This window comes from Symphalangus syndactylus, chromosome 8 (assembly GCF_028878055.3).
Source record: "Symphalangus syndactylus isolate Jambi chromosome 8, NHGRI_mSymSyn1-v2.1_pri, whole genome shotgun sequence".
NCBI lineage: Eukaryota > Metazoa > Chordata > Mammalia > Primates > Hylobatidae > Symphalangus > Symphalangus syndactylus.
Genome location: NC_072430.2, coordinates 124,563,072 through 124,578,953, shown reverse-complemented (window position 1 = coordinate 124,578,953; position 15,882 = coordinate 124,563,072).

Sequence of the window (15,882 nt, the reverse complement as noted above, 5' to 3'; positions counted from 1 at the left end):
TGTGAATATCTGCAAATAACTTCAAATTTCTCATTAATAAAATGTTTCCATAAATACCATGCCTCATGGAATCCCTCTTTTGGCATTTGTACATCAACATCTATCATTAATGTGTCAGTGAGAGAATTACTTCCTAGTAAGTGCTCTGTAGTGATGAAGTAAATTCCATTAAATTCCATTTCACATCATTTTTTTTCCAGTGATTTCCCACTTTGTTCAAAATTAGGTATACCCACCCAGGTCTCTTGAGCCAAGATGTCACTACACTGTGTAATTAAATTCTAAAATAAATAGCAAATCCTCAATACAAAACTGACCTTTTTGACTCGGAAAGTTCTTCAAAACTTCAACAGAACAACTAGAAAATTCTTGTTGTGAGTTGCCAGTGAGACTAACAATAGCTTTGTTATCCCTTTGTCAAGCCAAGGCAGACAAGGAAAGAAGGATTCACTTTTTCACTTGCTATTTGAGGTTTCTTTTACACTTCCCTAAATTTGAAGAAATCACTCTATAACCCTGTTTTCAAATGGTCCTTTCAAATGTGGTTTGAATTGTACAGAGATGAGAGAAAAGGGTGGCCCCATTAAAGGCAAACCTAGGCAGAAGCCCATTAAAAGCAAAGCTGAAATCACGGAGCTTCTCAGCAATGCCATTGCTGGCTTTGGAAGGAAGAGTGATCAAATGATAAACAACACAGTTGTCTGAGAAATCCTAATTTAGAAAAAATAAGTCAAGCATTCAGCTGAAAATATTATTGAGCTAGCAATCACCCACCTGACACAGCCTTTCCTAACTTCCCACTAAAAGACTATCATGGCACTGGGAAATGCCAAAATTCCCAACAACAAAAACCAGCAGGGAGGTCAATCTAATTCCAGAATCCAGAAAGAGTCTCTAGTGTGCATTAAACTAAACTGGACACCCAAATTCCCCATTGTACCATATGAAGGATCCACCTTTGTATTAGTCTTTACTCATGCTGCTAATAAAGACGTACCTAAGACTAGGTAATTTATAAAGGAAAGAGGTTTAATTGACTCAAAGTTCCATGTGACTGGGGAGGCCTCACAATCATGGCGAAAGGTGAATGAGGAGCAAATGTCTTACATGGAGGCAGACAAGAGAGCAGGTACAGGGAAACTCCCATTTATAAAACCGTTTATAAACTCCCATTTATAAAAACTCATGAGACTTATACACTACCACAAGAACAGTAAGGGGAAACTGCCCCCGTGATTCAATTATCACCACCTGGTCCTGCTGTTGACAGGTGGGGATTATTACAATTCAAGGTGAGATTTGGGTGGGGACACAGCCAAACCGTATCAATCTCTATGAAATAAAAGATGACAGATTAGAAGAGAAGGGGCTGAAAGACAGGGCACTATGCTGTAGATCCTATCTTCCTTCCTATTAGGAAATTAAGTGTGTATTAAGTGTGTGTGTGAACCAGAAAACTGTGTAGGTGCTGCTCCTCCACGGGGCTACAATGTGGCCTTCTTATAACTGTACATATTCCTTCAGAAACAGTGACTTTCTATAATCACTTCAGAAGCCGGTTTTCTGTCTCCCCTCAAAATAATACGGGCTACCTGTGGCGCACTGCATACTGGGAAGTGTGGTCTCCATAGCTAAAGTAGTGCTTTAGGGTCAGGGAGGGCGAGACAAGAGCATTCTGGGAATTGTGGTTTTCTTTGTGCATGCACTGTTTCAAAGAATCAATGAAATGGGCAGTGGACTCCCAGGAGCTGAGTTGCCTGTTCTATATGGGGATTTTCACTCATAGAGCTGTACCTTCAGCACATCTCCACTCAAGAAATGAGGAGCATTAACCATCAGCTAGATGGATGGAGAAAAGGGTGAAGGGCAAGTGAATAGACTAACATGGTTATTTGGCAAACTCTGGTACTATATAGATCTTGCCTTATTCAAGGAAGGAAAACAATAAACATCATAGGGTCTATGGGGAAATGCAGCGAGACAAGAGAAAGGGGACAGTGTCTTGAAGACTAAGAGATAGGATATACTTCTGAAAACATATTACCTAGGGATAAAGAAGAAAAGCTGAAATTTAAAAGCATACAAGGCAAGGCTTCTATTAAAAAGTCAACATACAAAAGAAAACAACAGAATGATATAAAGAGAAAAATCAGGTCAGATAAGTGATATGGTTTGGCTGTGTCCCTACCCAAATCTCATCTTAAATTGTAGTTCCCATAATCCCCACGTGTCGTGCGAGTGGCCAGGTGGGAGGTAATTGAATCATGGGGGTGGTTACCCCCATGCTGCTGTTCTCATGGTAGTGAGTGAGTTCTCACGAGGTCTGATGGTTTAATGAGGGGCTTTTTCCCCTTTGCTTGGCACTTCTCCCTGCTGCCGCCATGTGAAAAAGGTCATGTTTGCTTCCCCTTCCACCATGATCGTAAGTTTCCTGAGGCCTCCCTAGCCCTCCAGAACTGTGAGTCAATTAAACCTCTTTCCTTTATAAATTACCCAGTCTCAGCTATGTCATTATTAGCAGCGTGAGAACGGACTAATACAGTAAGAAAAGACTGCCCCAAACCGAAAACAGTAATACATTCACAGTGACAGTGACAAAGGTAATAAAATACAATAAAAAAGTCAAATCAATGAATCACAGAACCAACTTGAGATGCTATCTGAAAATGCAATGGGCAGAGATGAAAACAATGAGAGTAAATACGAAGGAAAATGGAAGAGGAAAAATAAAGAATAAAAAGTAAAAAATAGGGATAATTGGTGTTTCTGAAGAAAAAACCAGAATAAATAAAACTAAGGCAACAATAAAAGATGAAGGGAAACTATCTTTGGTGAAAGAAATATGGATATGCTGTATTCTGTTTGAAAGGATTTATCATAAACCGGAAAAAAAATCAGTGAAAAGGGGCATTTCACCTAGATTAAATTTTGCCATTTCTAAAAAGTATACAAATAAAGAAAATATCCTTCAAACATCCAAATAAGGAACAATAGGTTATCTATGAAAGAAAAAATAATTGAGTCAGCATCAGACTTCTCTTCCATAACACTAATTGCCAAAAAATAATTAGATAGTATCTAATGAGTTTGAAGGGCAGAAGTCCATTTGTCTTTTATGTGTAAATACACTATAAAATTATTCTCAGATATACAAAGGCTAAAAATATATATTACTCATCTAGCTTTTCTTTTTTTAAAAAAATCACTTGATGTAATTCAATCAACCAAGAGATTAAACAAAATTAAGATTTTAAGAATGAAGAAATCAAGATATGAAAGAACTGATGAGACACACTAAACCCAGCTAACTATAAAGATAAGTCTAAATAATTGTGGCAAATGTGACTATAACACCAAATACCAAGGCCAAAATTTATTCTTGAATGTAAAATCATATAATGTAAAAAAAACGCATTAAGTTACAGTTATCAGGATTTGAAACCCAGATTATATAAACAAAGTTGGGGAAGAAAAGGAGAACACTGTGACAGTATGCTAAATTTCAAATATTAGCTAGAAGTGACTCAAAGATACTGGTTTGGCTGGATTTTTACAATCAGAGAAATACAGGTTAAAAAATCTTTTTGAAGACCTTAAAATTACTCATTAATAGAATGTGAAAGAGAATGCCTACTTGGGAAAGACAAAACAATACAAACTTAGCATTTAGCAATAACTATAAACAGTCCAAATATCTATCCATAGGATATTGATGAAATAAATTACTATTACTCCAGAACCATAAGGGAATAAAATACAGCCATTAAAAAAATCACATCATAAAATACTTTGTCTTGGGAAAGAAAATGTAGTCAGTATAGGAAGTAGGAGTGAGAGTTTCAAAAAGTTTGTGCCCTGTGATCTCAATTTTGAAAAACATAATATTTTATATATCATGTATTTTATATTTTAAAAAATACAACCATGGTGTGGGGTGGGGAGAAGACTAAAAGGATATCTGCGAAAAGGTTAACAGTGGTTATTTCTATTTTATTCCATTTGCTTTTCAGTATATAGGTAGAGTTTTTGACAACACACACTTAAAATAAATATTAATACCATAAATACCAATCAGTTTCATGCTATGTATCAAGGATCAGCAAGTTTTTTTTTTCTGTAAAGGGCTAAATAATAAATATTTTAGGATTTTCCATTCATATGATCTCTGTTGCAACTACTCAGCTCTGCCATAGCACTGCAAAAGAAGCCAGACACTATGTAATCTAATCAGCATGACTGTGTACCAATAAAATTTTATTTACAAAAACTGCATTTAGGGCCACAGTTTGCCTACTGTATATCAATATCTGATATTGAAGTTTTAGAAATGATTTAAGTGTACTATTTTTCTGTTTTCTGTAATTGTTTAGTGCAAATAGTGTGTTTCTAGATCAGTACTGTCCAGTGGAAGTTTCTCTGATGTTGGAGATGTTCTATATTCGTGCCATCTCATACAGTAGTCACATGTGGTGTTGGGCACTTGGAATGTGGCTAGCGCAACTGAGGAGTTCAATTTTAATTTATTTTAACGAATTTAAATTTAAATAGCCACATGTGAATCATATTGAACAATGCAGGTCTAGATCACATGCTATCTGTCTATACTTTCCATTGTGCACACATAGAAGGGTACAACTACTGATTTATCACTCTACTTTCCCATCAGACAACATCGTCTCAGACTCATTGCTTCTTAGTTCTTATCAAAACTCCCTTGTGAGGAATGAACATGGTGAAGATTGTCTGAAGGACACTTTTTCATCAGTGTACTTATGCATGTGTCTCACAGTATTCACTCAGCTCCCATTATGTGCAAACACTATGCCAGGCTCTGAGAAAAAAAAAAATATATGAGCGGCCCTACCCTCACATTTTGTTCCTCAAATGATTTAAAGATGCTAAAAAATAAAAATGAATAAAAATGAGCACATGTTCCAAATATACACTGCTTCCAGGGGAAACAACTTAAATGTAAGAATAATGGCTGGGCACAGTGGCTCACGCCTGTATCCCAGCACTTTGGGAGGCCGAGGTGGGAGGATCATGAGGTCAGGAGTTCAAGACCAGCCTGGCCAATATGGTGAAACTCCGTCTCTACTAAAAATACATAAATTAGCTGGGCTAATTTATGGCAGTGTGCACCTGTAGTCCCAGTGTGCACCTGTAGTCCCAGCTACTCGGGAGGCCGAGGCAGGAGAATTGCTTGAACCTGGAAGGTGGAGGTTGCGGTGAGCCGAGATCGCGCCACTGCACTCCAGCCTGGGCAACAGCGTGAGACTCCATCTTAAAAAAAAAAAAAAAAAATAGCAAGGCCAGGCATAGTGGCTAATGCCTATAATCCCAACTCTTTGACAGGCCAAGGTGGGAGGACTGCTTGAGCCCAGGAGTTCAAGACCAGCCTGGGCAACATGCCAAGACCCTGTCTCTGCAAAAAAAAAAAAAAAAAAGTTAGCCAGACGTGGCATGTGTCTGTGGTCACAGCTACTCAGGAGGCCAATGCAGGAGGATCCCTTGAGCCCAGGAGGTCAGAGCTATAGTGAGCCACATTCACGCCACTACACTCTAGACTGGGAGACAGAGTGAGACCCCATCTCAATAAGTAATAAAATATCATAATAATATATAATAAGTTTTTAAAAAAAAAATAGTGAGAGGTTGATTGTAAGAGGGTGAAAAGGAGCCCATAATCATTAAGTTATCAGGGAATGATGGGGTCTGCAGAACTAACAAGGGTTGCCCGAAGGGCTAGTCCAATTCAAATCATGTATTCTTAACACTCTGTAGGCCAAGTAAAACCTACCTGCAGTCAAGAACCAGCCCACCAGTGGCCAAACAGTAACCACCTAATTTCTACCTTGTTTAAACCCAGAGGAGAAATTTCTATCCTGAAAATCTGGGTTTCAGCTGATTGATAAATACACATTCTTTATCTTACATGTAAACCATAAATCTTTTTTTAAATATAATTTACATTATGCTTAAAATTAAGTACAAAATAAACACAAAAATTTAGACAGTAGTTTGATGAGTTTTACAGACGGATATACCCAGGTAACGACCACCTTAGTTGAAATTTAGAATGGGAGCTGCAAACTCTGACCTGCCACCTATTTTTGTATAGCCAGAAAATAGTGGATTTTATATTTTCAAATAGTTGAAAAAAATTAATAACATTTCATTGCATGTGAACTATATATGAAATTCAAATTTCAATGTACAAATAAAATTTTATTGGGACACAGCTATGTTCATTCGTTTACATGTCTATGGCCACTTTTTGGCTATAATGGCAGAGCTAAGTGGTTGTAACACAGACCATATGATATGAAAAGCCTAATATGTTTACTGTCTTACCCTTTGCAGAAGAAGTTGGCTGACTCCGACTTACAACAGTGCCATCGTACCAGCAAATTGTCTCATGCCTCTTTACAGTAAATTTTTCACATATTATACCCATCCCCGGTGACCACTGATCTGATTTCTCTCCTTGTCGATTAAATTTACCTATTCTAGAACTTCATATAAATTATATAATATATGTATCTTATTTCTCTGGCTTCTGTCTCTCAAATAATGTCTGCGAAATATATCCATGTTGCATATATCAGCAACTTGTTCATTTTCATTGTTGAGTACTATTTCATTGTATGACTATACCACAATTCAATTGTCTATTCACCCTGGGACAACTAAGTTGTTTCCAGTTCTTAGCTATTATGAATAAATCTGCTGTTGTCATTCACGTACAAGTCTTTTGCATACAAGTCATGAATGAGTCTCTCAGTTACTTAGTGGAATGGCTGGGTCACAAGATAGGTATGTGTTTAACTTCATAAAACACTGCCAGACTTTTATTCTCTTACCAGCATTGTGTCAGAGTCCCAGTTGCATTATATTCCAATAGCACTTAATATTGTCAGTCTTTTTCATTTAAGCCAATATAGTAAGTATAATGTGGGAACTCATGATTTTAACTTAAATTTCCTTCATGACTAATCATGTTGAGCATCTTTCAATGTGCTTATTGGCCTTATATACATCTTCTTTTGTGAAGTATCTAAACTGTGAACGTTATAACCATTCCTGTTTTTTCTCCTTTGCTTTGGCTACTTAGAAGCTTAGAGCTTAATTAGAGGCCTAAATATAATAATTATACAGGATTTCCTGGCATGTTGGGACTCCAACTTGAATTTTTATTTCATCATCTCTTTATCCCCTTATTTCCTTTCTCTCCTAAATTTTCATCTACTTAATTGTTATCCTGTGTTTTCAATTCTTATTTTTTTAGCATGACTTAATCTTATTTTGGAATGAAGCAGATTACAACCAAAGGAAAAAGGGCTGAAACTGGTTGGCTTACCACTTACACACAAGGAACTGTGTTGGGCCCTGGGAATATGGAGAAGAATATATCCCTGCCCTTCAGGAACTCATAGGAAAAGAAGCCAGAAATTAAAAAACAAGGCAACAAGTGCAGCAACAGAAGGTGGTCCCAAAGGACCCTGGGGTGAGTGGGAGGTGAGGGGGCAGAAGCTTTTGGGAGAAGATGATTCTTGACTGAAGAATGAGTCAGTGGTGCCCTGAAAGAGTGTGGTGCCCTCAGGGTATGGTGGATGTGGGGATGCATGAGAGAATATTGTAGAACTATTAATAGGAAATACGTGATGCAAAGGTGTGTGATGTATTCTAGGAACGCACACAATTTAGCACAAGTGGAACACCAGGTGGGGAAAGTCAGGAAGTGAAGAATAAGTCATGTGACATCTAAAAGCCCAAAGCAAGTCACATGGCCAAACCCAAAGTCAAAGGGCAGGGAGACATCACTCCTCTTTACTTTAGTGGCAGGAACTACAATGTTACATTGTAAAGGATGTAACCAGGGTGAGGATGAAGGATTGGGGTCATTCATATACTCTATACCAGCAGCTTTCCATGGGACAAGTGTTAAGTGCCTACAACAAAAATCTGGACAACAGCTCAGACAAAGTGGATTTCTGAACCACATTTGGGTGTAAACTGTAGGCTGGATGACGTGGTTTCATACCTCCGGGATAGTACAGGGAAATATGAGAACAGCACAGAAGATTTCGACTGTTCCAGAAATCCATCTCTAAATAGCTACAACTCAGGTACCAACCACAGAGGACAAAGAGAACCAGAGCCTCTTCCAACAAACTGAAATCTACCAAATGCTTGTAGATCTGTTCTCTGGATTGGATTTTTGTATTTAAAGCTAAAAACAGAGATTCTGCCTCAAAAATTCATGTCAGCATTCTATTGCTCAATTATCATTATGCATGTGATTATAACCATCCAATAGTTAAACTATAGCTGGCACTAATGCAATTGGATTGTTAAAAAATATTCCTGAGCACCACTCTCATCCCAGTACTAGTTAACTGCTATGCTAATGTCTTGGCACATGTGACTAATAATGTAATGAGTTATAACTGTGTGTTTGGATCACATTACATTGCTTCAAGTGTATCATAATATTTTATAGCTTAATGGAGAATCTGGCTTATAGCAATACAGGAAAAATAAATCTCAGCCAATCATCATCCATTAAAAAAAAAATCTACAGTCAGCAGCCGACAAGGTTTTAACCATCAATAACAATTACCCTGAAACATTTTTGACACAATAGGTAGATATTTAATATCAATAACATAAAATACACCCTTGCTAATGGAGATATATTAAGATATTGATTAGTTATGCAAGAAAGTTTATGCTTATTCCATTCTCACTAGTAATTATGAGCAGGCTGTTGACTACTCCTTGAACCACATCTTTTAGTCCATTTCCCTTTTTCTACCCAAGAGTATACTTGGCTGGCAGATAATCAGAACAAACAGACATTCCTAGAAAATGTGAACCATATGTGCAACCTAACGCAGCAAGCATTTGCTGAATGCCTACTAGGTGCACCCTAACTGTGCTGGAGGTGCCAGGACTACACAGTGGAAAGGGACAACCCCTTTGCTCAAGAAGCTTATGGTCTAGTGGAGGACAGAGAGAGGACCAGAGCACACAGAAAGATGGGAATGGAGCATGCAGAGAGGCAGCTAAGCCAGCCGAGTGGGGAATTGGAGGAGCAACTAATGACTGTACCATAAGGCAGAGGAAGCAGAGGAAGGGCTGGGAGGAAGCAGGGGAGCTGGAGCACAGGCTGTAAGAGCGGTGCCTTTTCAACATTTTTCTCAGGTTAATATGTAGACATGACAGTTGCTAAGACACTAAGGGGAAAAATGTGAAAGGAAGTAATGGGAAAGCAAGATGTGTGGAGATGTGTACAAAGGCAGTGGAGGACTGGGGGCTGCCTAACACCTTCACTAACCCAACCAGAGGGCCTAGCTCAGTTCCCCACAGGGACCCTGGGGCCCAGCTGCTCCTCCCAAGCTGGAGGTCAGGCCCTCAAAGGAAGCACAAGTGTAACCACCTATGGGTTCTTCCTGCCCATCTCACAGACAAAAACAATTCACTGAGGCCATGACATTGCAATAAAGGAAAAGTTTAACTGACACAAGGTCAGCCATGCCACTTGGGAGACAGAGTCATTACTCAAATCAATCTCCCTAAAAATTCAGAGGCCAGTGTTTTTCAAGGATAGTTTGGCAGACCAGGGAATTGACTTCGGCTGGGAACAAAGGACTGGTTGGCGGTTCCGGGTTAGAGCCACTGGTCGCCAGAAATGCAAAAACCTGAAAAGACATCTCAAAAGACCAATCTTAGGTTCTACAATAGTCATGTTATCTTCAGGAGTAATTGGGGATGTTACAAATCTTGTGACCTTTGGAATAATGGCTGGTAAGACTCATTCTCCTAACCTGGTGGTCTTTCATTAGCTTTACAAAGGTGGTTTAGCTTTGGGGAAGGGCTATTATCATTCAAATTAGAAACTAAATAGCTCCCAAAGTTAGCCTGGCCTAAGCCCAGGAATGATTAAGAACAGTTTGGAGGTTAAAAGTAAGATGGAAATTGGTTGTATTAGATCTCTTTTACCGTGGTAATTTTCTCACTGTTAAAATTTTTACAAAAGCAGTTTCACAAGGGTTCTAGGGCTTGGAAGGGGAAAGTTCAAGAACAAAGGTGAGGAGGAACAGACAACAGGAATTCAGAAGAAGATCCATGGAGGAGTGGCATTTGGGAACTAAATAACTTGAAAATGATTCAAAAAACCAATGTGCTTTTTTTGTATTTCAATCACTATGGATGATTTCAAAGTAAGTTTCATAGTCTGTCTCTCTTTCTCAGAAACTTGCCTGCCTTGTAGTTTCCATGCCTACATTTAGAAGGGATGGTGCCAGCCCCCATGCTGATCCTGGATCCTTACTTCCTGCATGTGTGATGAGCACAGAGGTCTAGAAGAGTCTCAGAATTGACCAAGGGGCCAGAGCTACCGTAACTTTCTGGCAGCCAGTATCTTATCCACCAGCCAGGCTGGACTTCATGAATCCCCATATCGCTCTGGGCATCAGGAAACCAAATGGTGAAGGTGCCACCCCTGCTATGTCGGGTCTTCCAAGAATGAAGCTCATTTGCAATGCAAAGCAACATGAAAAGTACATTCTTTTAGCATTGAAGACATGTGCCAATTCCCCAGGCACTGGAAAATGGCAAAGACTGACGTTTTGATGTTATTTTTTAAGACTTTTTTTAAAAATAAAGATTCCCATTTTTTCACATTCTCCTGAATGGAACAGAGGTAAATGGAGTGAGAGAAAAAAGACTCTTTTAAAATATTATCTGTTGTCTTGTGTGCAGGCTGCTTAGAATGCCAATGCCTGCAGGCTATAGGGGAATTCAGATGAGAGCATTTCCTTCATTCCAGATTAAAAAACAAGGGAACTAGACCTCAAGGCTATTTCTGCCTTGAAACTCTTCCTCAAACATGATGTTTCACAATTACAATACAACGATTAACAAAGAATGATTTTCTTTCAACTAGGAGTTGAAGTAAAACACAGACACCCTGCTGGTCACTCTTGGTGGCAAAGTTGCTGCAAAGCAAATAACAAAGCACCGGGAGCTTACTATGGCCTTCTTATCAGAGCCAGTCAACAAGTTTATATATAATGGTTTATACAAAACCTAATTTTCTGCTTTGATGCTCAGGGAGGGGGTCTCTGCCTCACTACAGGGGTTAGTAAAGTACTCCCTGCACACAGAAGGTAATTCCAATTAGATCATGGTAACCAAGAACTCTAAAGCTCACCAGAGCCCTGTAATTGCCTCTACCTAAAACTGTTGTAACTCAAGGCAAATGTTAATGCACCTTTGTACTGCTGAGTCCCTGATGCTCTAACTAAAGTTTCATCCAGCCCTTCTAACGCCTAAACACCACCTTGGAGTATCTGTCTTCAACTAACTGGTGAGCTCCTTAGAGCTGGCCACATCCCATTCATCTTCATATTCTCAAGTCCTATGGCAAGATCTGCCTACTGGTAGGCAACTACTATGTTCTTGTTAAATAAATGATGCAGACCTTGACCCCCCAGCAAGTTTGTCCCTTGCCCAAGATCACAGCTAATTAGGAACAGAAACAACCCAAGTCTCCCAATTCCCAGCCCCGTGTGTTTCTTTCTCAACACGTAGAAATGAAGTAGGATATTTCCCTGACCCCTTCACAAGTGGGAACTGGAGTGAACAGGCACTAGAACTAGCCACTGCTTTGGTGCCTGCAGGAGTGGACTCTACTTGCTCAGTCCCACTGTGTTCCACCCCTCGTGGGAGGAGGGGAAGCACACGTGAACGGGTGCAGGAGCCAGGGCAAGTGTTTTTGGGTGCCAGCAGGAGCAAAACTATGTGGGCCCCACAGCAGTGTCTAGTGGGGTGCCTGTGACCCCTAAGGCCCCAGAAAGAGTGTTACAGTGCCCTTTTAGCTTTGCCATCTGCAAACAGCTTAAGTGTTAACACCTCAGTGGAGGGTCAGTGTTACAGCCTTTTGCACCCATGCTTGTGGCACCCGAGTTCTTATCCAGCATCCAGGAGGAATGAGGTCGTACAAATGAATTGGAGATGGGGAATGCAGGGAATTTTATTGCCGACGAAGGTGGCTCTCAGCTGGAAGGTGAGCTGAAAAAGGGACAGAGTGGGAAAGGTAATCTCTGAAGTTACGACATCAAGCTGTCCCTCTGAAGTCAAGCCGCTTCTATCTGACATCCAACCGTAGTCTCTGACAGTCTCCAACAGTCTCCAACATCCAGCTGCTTCTCCTCTCTATTGGCTGAGCCTGGGGTTTTTATGGGCATAGGATGGAGGGCGGGGTGGGCCATGGGTAGCTTTGGAAAAGGCAACATTTGAGCAGGAAAACAGGGATGTAAGTTCTCACTTTGGGCTGCAGTATCAGGCTTTTCAGCTTGAGGGTGGGGCCCCTGCCAGGGACTCACCCTTTTCTGCCCAGAATTTCCCTGCACCTTGTCCCTATCTGAAAGGGGTCGGAGATTATTAATAATGGCTTCCACTTATTGAATACTTACATGCCACATCCCTCCCCCGGTACTACGTATACATTATTAATCTTTGTTACAACCCTAGATGATAGATAGTCCCTATTTTACAAATGCCCAACCAAAGGAGGCATTTGTCCAAAGTCACAGACCAAGTAAATGGCAGAGCTAGTGAGCGGGCCAGACCGGCCTGCTCCCACATCCCATGCTTTCTCACCCCAGCATCATCTCCTCCCTAATGAACAGAAACCAAAAACGTTTGTTGAAATGAATCACAAAAGGCATGAAACCTTTGTTACCAAACCACACTGAGGCCTGCTCACCCAGCGCCAAACATTTACACCTGATATTTTGCAGAAAAGGAAAGAGAAAGGGGGGAGTTTGTTTATGGGGCACTAGGTAAGAGAACTAGGCAGTTCATGCTTAAGACCCAACCTCCACAATGGCTTATAACAGGGGTGCCCAATATTTTGGCTTCCCTGGGCCACATTGGAAGAATTATCTTGGGCCACACATAAAATACACTAACCCTAATGATAGCTGATGAGTTAAAAACAATAAATAAATAAATAAATCACAAAAATATCTCATCATGTTTTAGGAAAGCTTACAAATTTGTGTTGGTCCACATTCAAAGCCGTCCTGGGCCACATGTGACCCACAGGCTGTGGGTTGGACAAGCTTGTCTTGTAAGCAAGGGTTTTCAAAGTCAGGGGTAAATTTCAGGAAAGCAGAAGTTACAGGCAAAATTATAAATCAATACATGAGGTTAAACATGGGTTTGTCCTAAAAGGGTGTGTGATATCTTGAAGCAGGGGCTTGCAGGTCATAAGTAGATTCAAAGATTTTCTCATTGGCTAAGGAAAGGAAGCTTTCTTTAGATGCTTGGGGTCAGCAGAAAAGAATGTTAGATCTGGCCCATGGATGTGACTTCCTCCAGGCTCCTCTGGAAGAAATTTGGGACAAAGAATGGTTCTCAGAACTCAGTCCTCAGTTCTCCCTTATCCGAGGTCTGTGTGCCAGTGGATTCATTAGGTGGGGGTCTGGGTTTCTGAAAAACCACCCAAGGACTAACTAAGGTGTTATCTTTAGTTTCTAAAGGGCATCAAACATCTCCTGACTCTAACTTCTTTGGCTATTGTTTTGAGCTATTATTACTTTCTTTCTTATCAAGTCACTCACTAACTTCTCAGGGCTAGCTAGATGCCTGGAATTTCCCTTAAAGGAACTCCAGGCACTTCTTTATTTTCATGCCTGGGGAGGAACCAGCAGACCCCTAAGAGGGGTCCATGCTCCATCTCACCCTGACATGACTCAGTAAATAGATGATGAATTTTTTTCAAAGGTATGAAAAGCATTGGTTTCCTTTCAGTGAGTATGTTATGAAAAAAATCAGAGTCAAATTAAAAATAAGAAAGGAGAGAAAAAAGTGTTTGAAGAAGCTGTTATACCTGTTTAAATAGTAATAAAACACAAACTAAAGTCCCTTCGGTACAAAAACATGAAGAGGTAAAATCTGCCTGAGAGTTGGGAAGACCCACAGGATTCTGGGAGCAGCTGTCTGCTATGTGCTTTGGTCCTGAGAGGTTAGTAATTTAAGGGGCTCATAAAAATAAGCAAACAAACTTTCAAAAGTCTGGACCTACATCTTCCTCTAAAAAGCCAACAAAGAGCTCCCGCTAAGAGATTGTCACAAACATACAAAGAATCATATTACAACCTCAGCAGTCTTACCTACAGCTTGGAAATGTGATCTTTTCTGCTCAAATGTGGTTGAAGTTTGTTGGGACTGGAAAATAGATTATTCTTTCCTTAAAAGGGCATGCTGACTGCTCTGTGGCTAGCACAAGCAGGTTATATCTTGGCTGATTTAGACTTTACTTGTGTCAGATCAGACCCAAACATGTGTCTGGTCTGATTCCCCCTATCTTATCCAGATAGCTGGGGTCATGTGGGCTTTGGAGATTTGAGCCCCAGGATACTGAATGCTGGTCTTAAGACTCAAGCTCCACACGCAAGAATAAGAACTGCAATCAATTTAGAATACTGACTCCAACATCTTGGACTGTTTGAACAAAACAGAAGCAGGAAAGATATAGTCCAGCCTCCTCATTATATAGATGAGGAAACTGAGACCCAGACAGAAAGAACCTATGGACTTATGGACTGTTCTGGAAAATGCCAGTCTGGAGATCACAAGGCCAGTCTAGCAGAATGGCTATGTTTGTTGTTGTTGTTGCTACTTCAATTGGAATTAATTACAAACATTTAAAAATTAGAAAGCTCAATATGGTGGTTCCTAAACATAGAATTACCATGTGCTCCAGCAATTCTACTTCTAGGTGTGTACCCAAAAGAATTGAAAGCAGGTCAGTCAAACAGATATTTGTACACCCATTTCCATAGCAGCATCATTTACAATAGCCAAAAGGTGGAAGCAACCCCTGTGTTCATCAACAGATAAATGGATAAACAAAATGTAGTGTGTACATTCATAAGTGAAATATTATTCAGTTTTAAAAAGGAAGGAAATTCTGACAATGCTACGACATGAATGAACCTCGTAAACATGATGCTAAGCGAAACAAGCCAGTCACAAAAGGGCAAATACTATATGATTCCACCTACACAAGGGACCTAGAGTAGTCAAATTCATAAAGACATAAAATAGAACATTGGTTACCAGGAGTGGGGAGTTATTGTTTAACAGTTTGGGTTTTTCTTTTGGGAAGATGAAAAAGTTCTGGAGATGGATGGTAGTGATGGGTCCACAGCAATGTGAATGTATTTAAGGTACACTTAAAAACGGTTTAAATGGTAAATTGTATGTTATGTATATTTTATCACAATTTAAAAATTAGATGTTTCTACGTAAATACCCAGACTTCCAGTGTCATTTGAAAAATAGAAGGACTGGTGACAGTGGGCCTGCATCCCCACAGAAATCCGCACAGCAGCTGCCCCCTTAGAGAAGATGCTCTCTCATTTTGTGTGGCCACCCCCATGCCCTCTTCATCCGTCTCCTTTATAAGCTGGGCACCTGAAGCCACCAGTTCCCAGACTTGGCTATGTGAAAGGAAAATATCCTGGGCCCCCAAAATCACTAAGCTAAAGGGAAAATTCAAGCTGGGAACTGCAGAGGGCAAACCTGCCTCCCATTCTATTCAAAGCCATCCATCTGCTGAAATAAATGCATACGTGATTGCCTCCTTTGGAAAGGCTAATCAGAAACTCAAAAGAACACAACCGCAAACGTTTATCTCTCATCTACCTGTGACCTGGAAGCCCCCCTTCCTACTTTGAGTTGCTTCAAGTTGCTTTGAATTCTCCTGCTTTTGCTTGGAATTGTCCTGCCTTTCTGGACTGAATCAATGTTCATTTTATATATGTTGACTGATGTCTCATATATCCCTAAAATATATAAAACCAA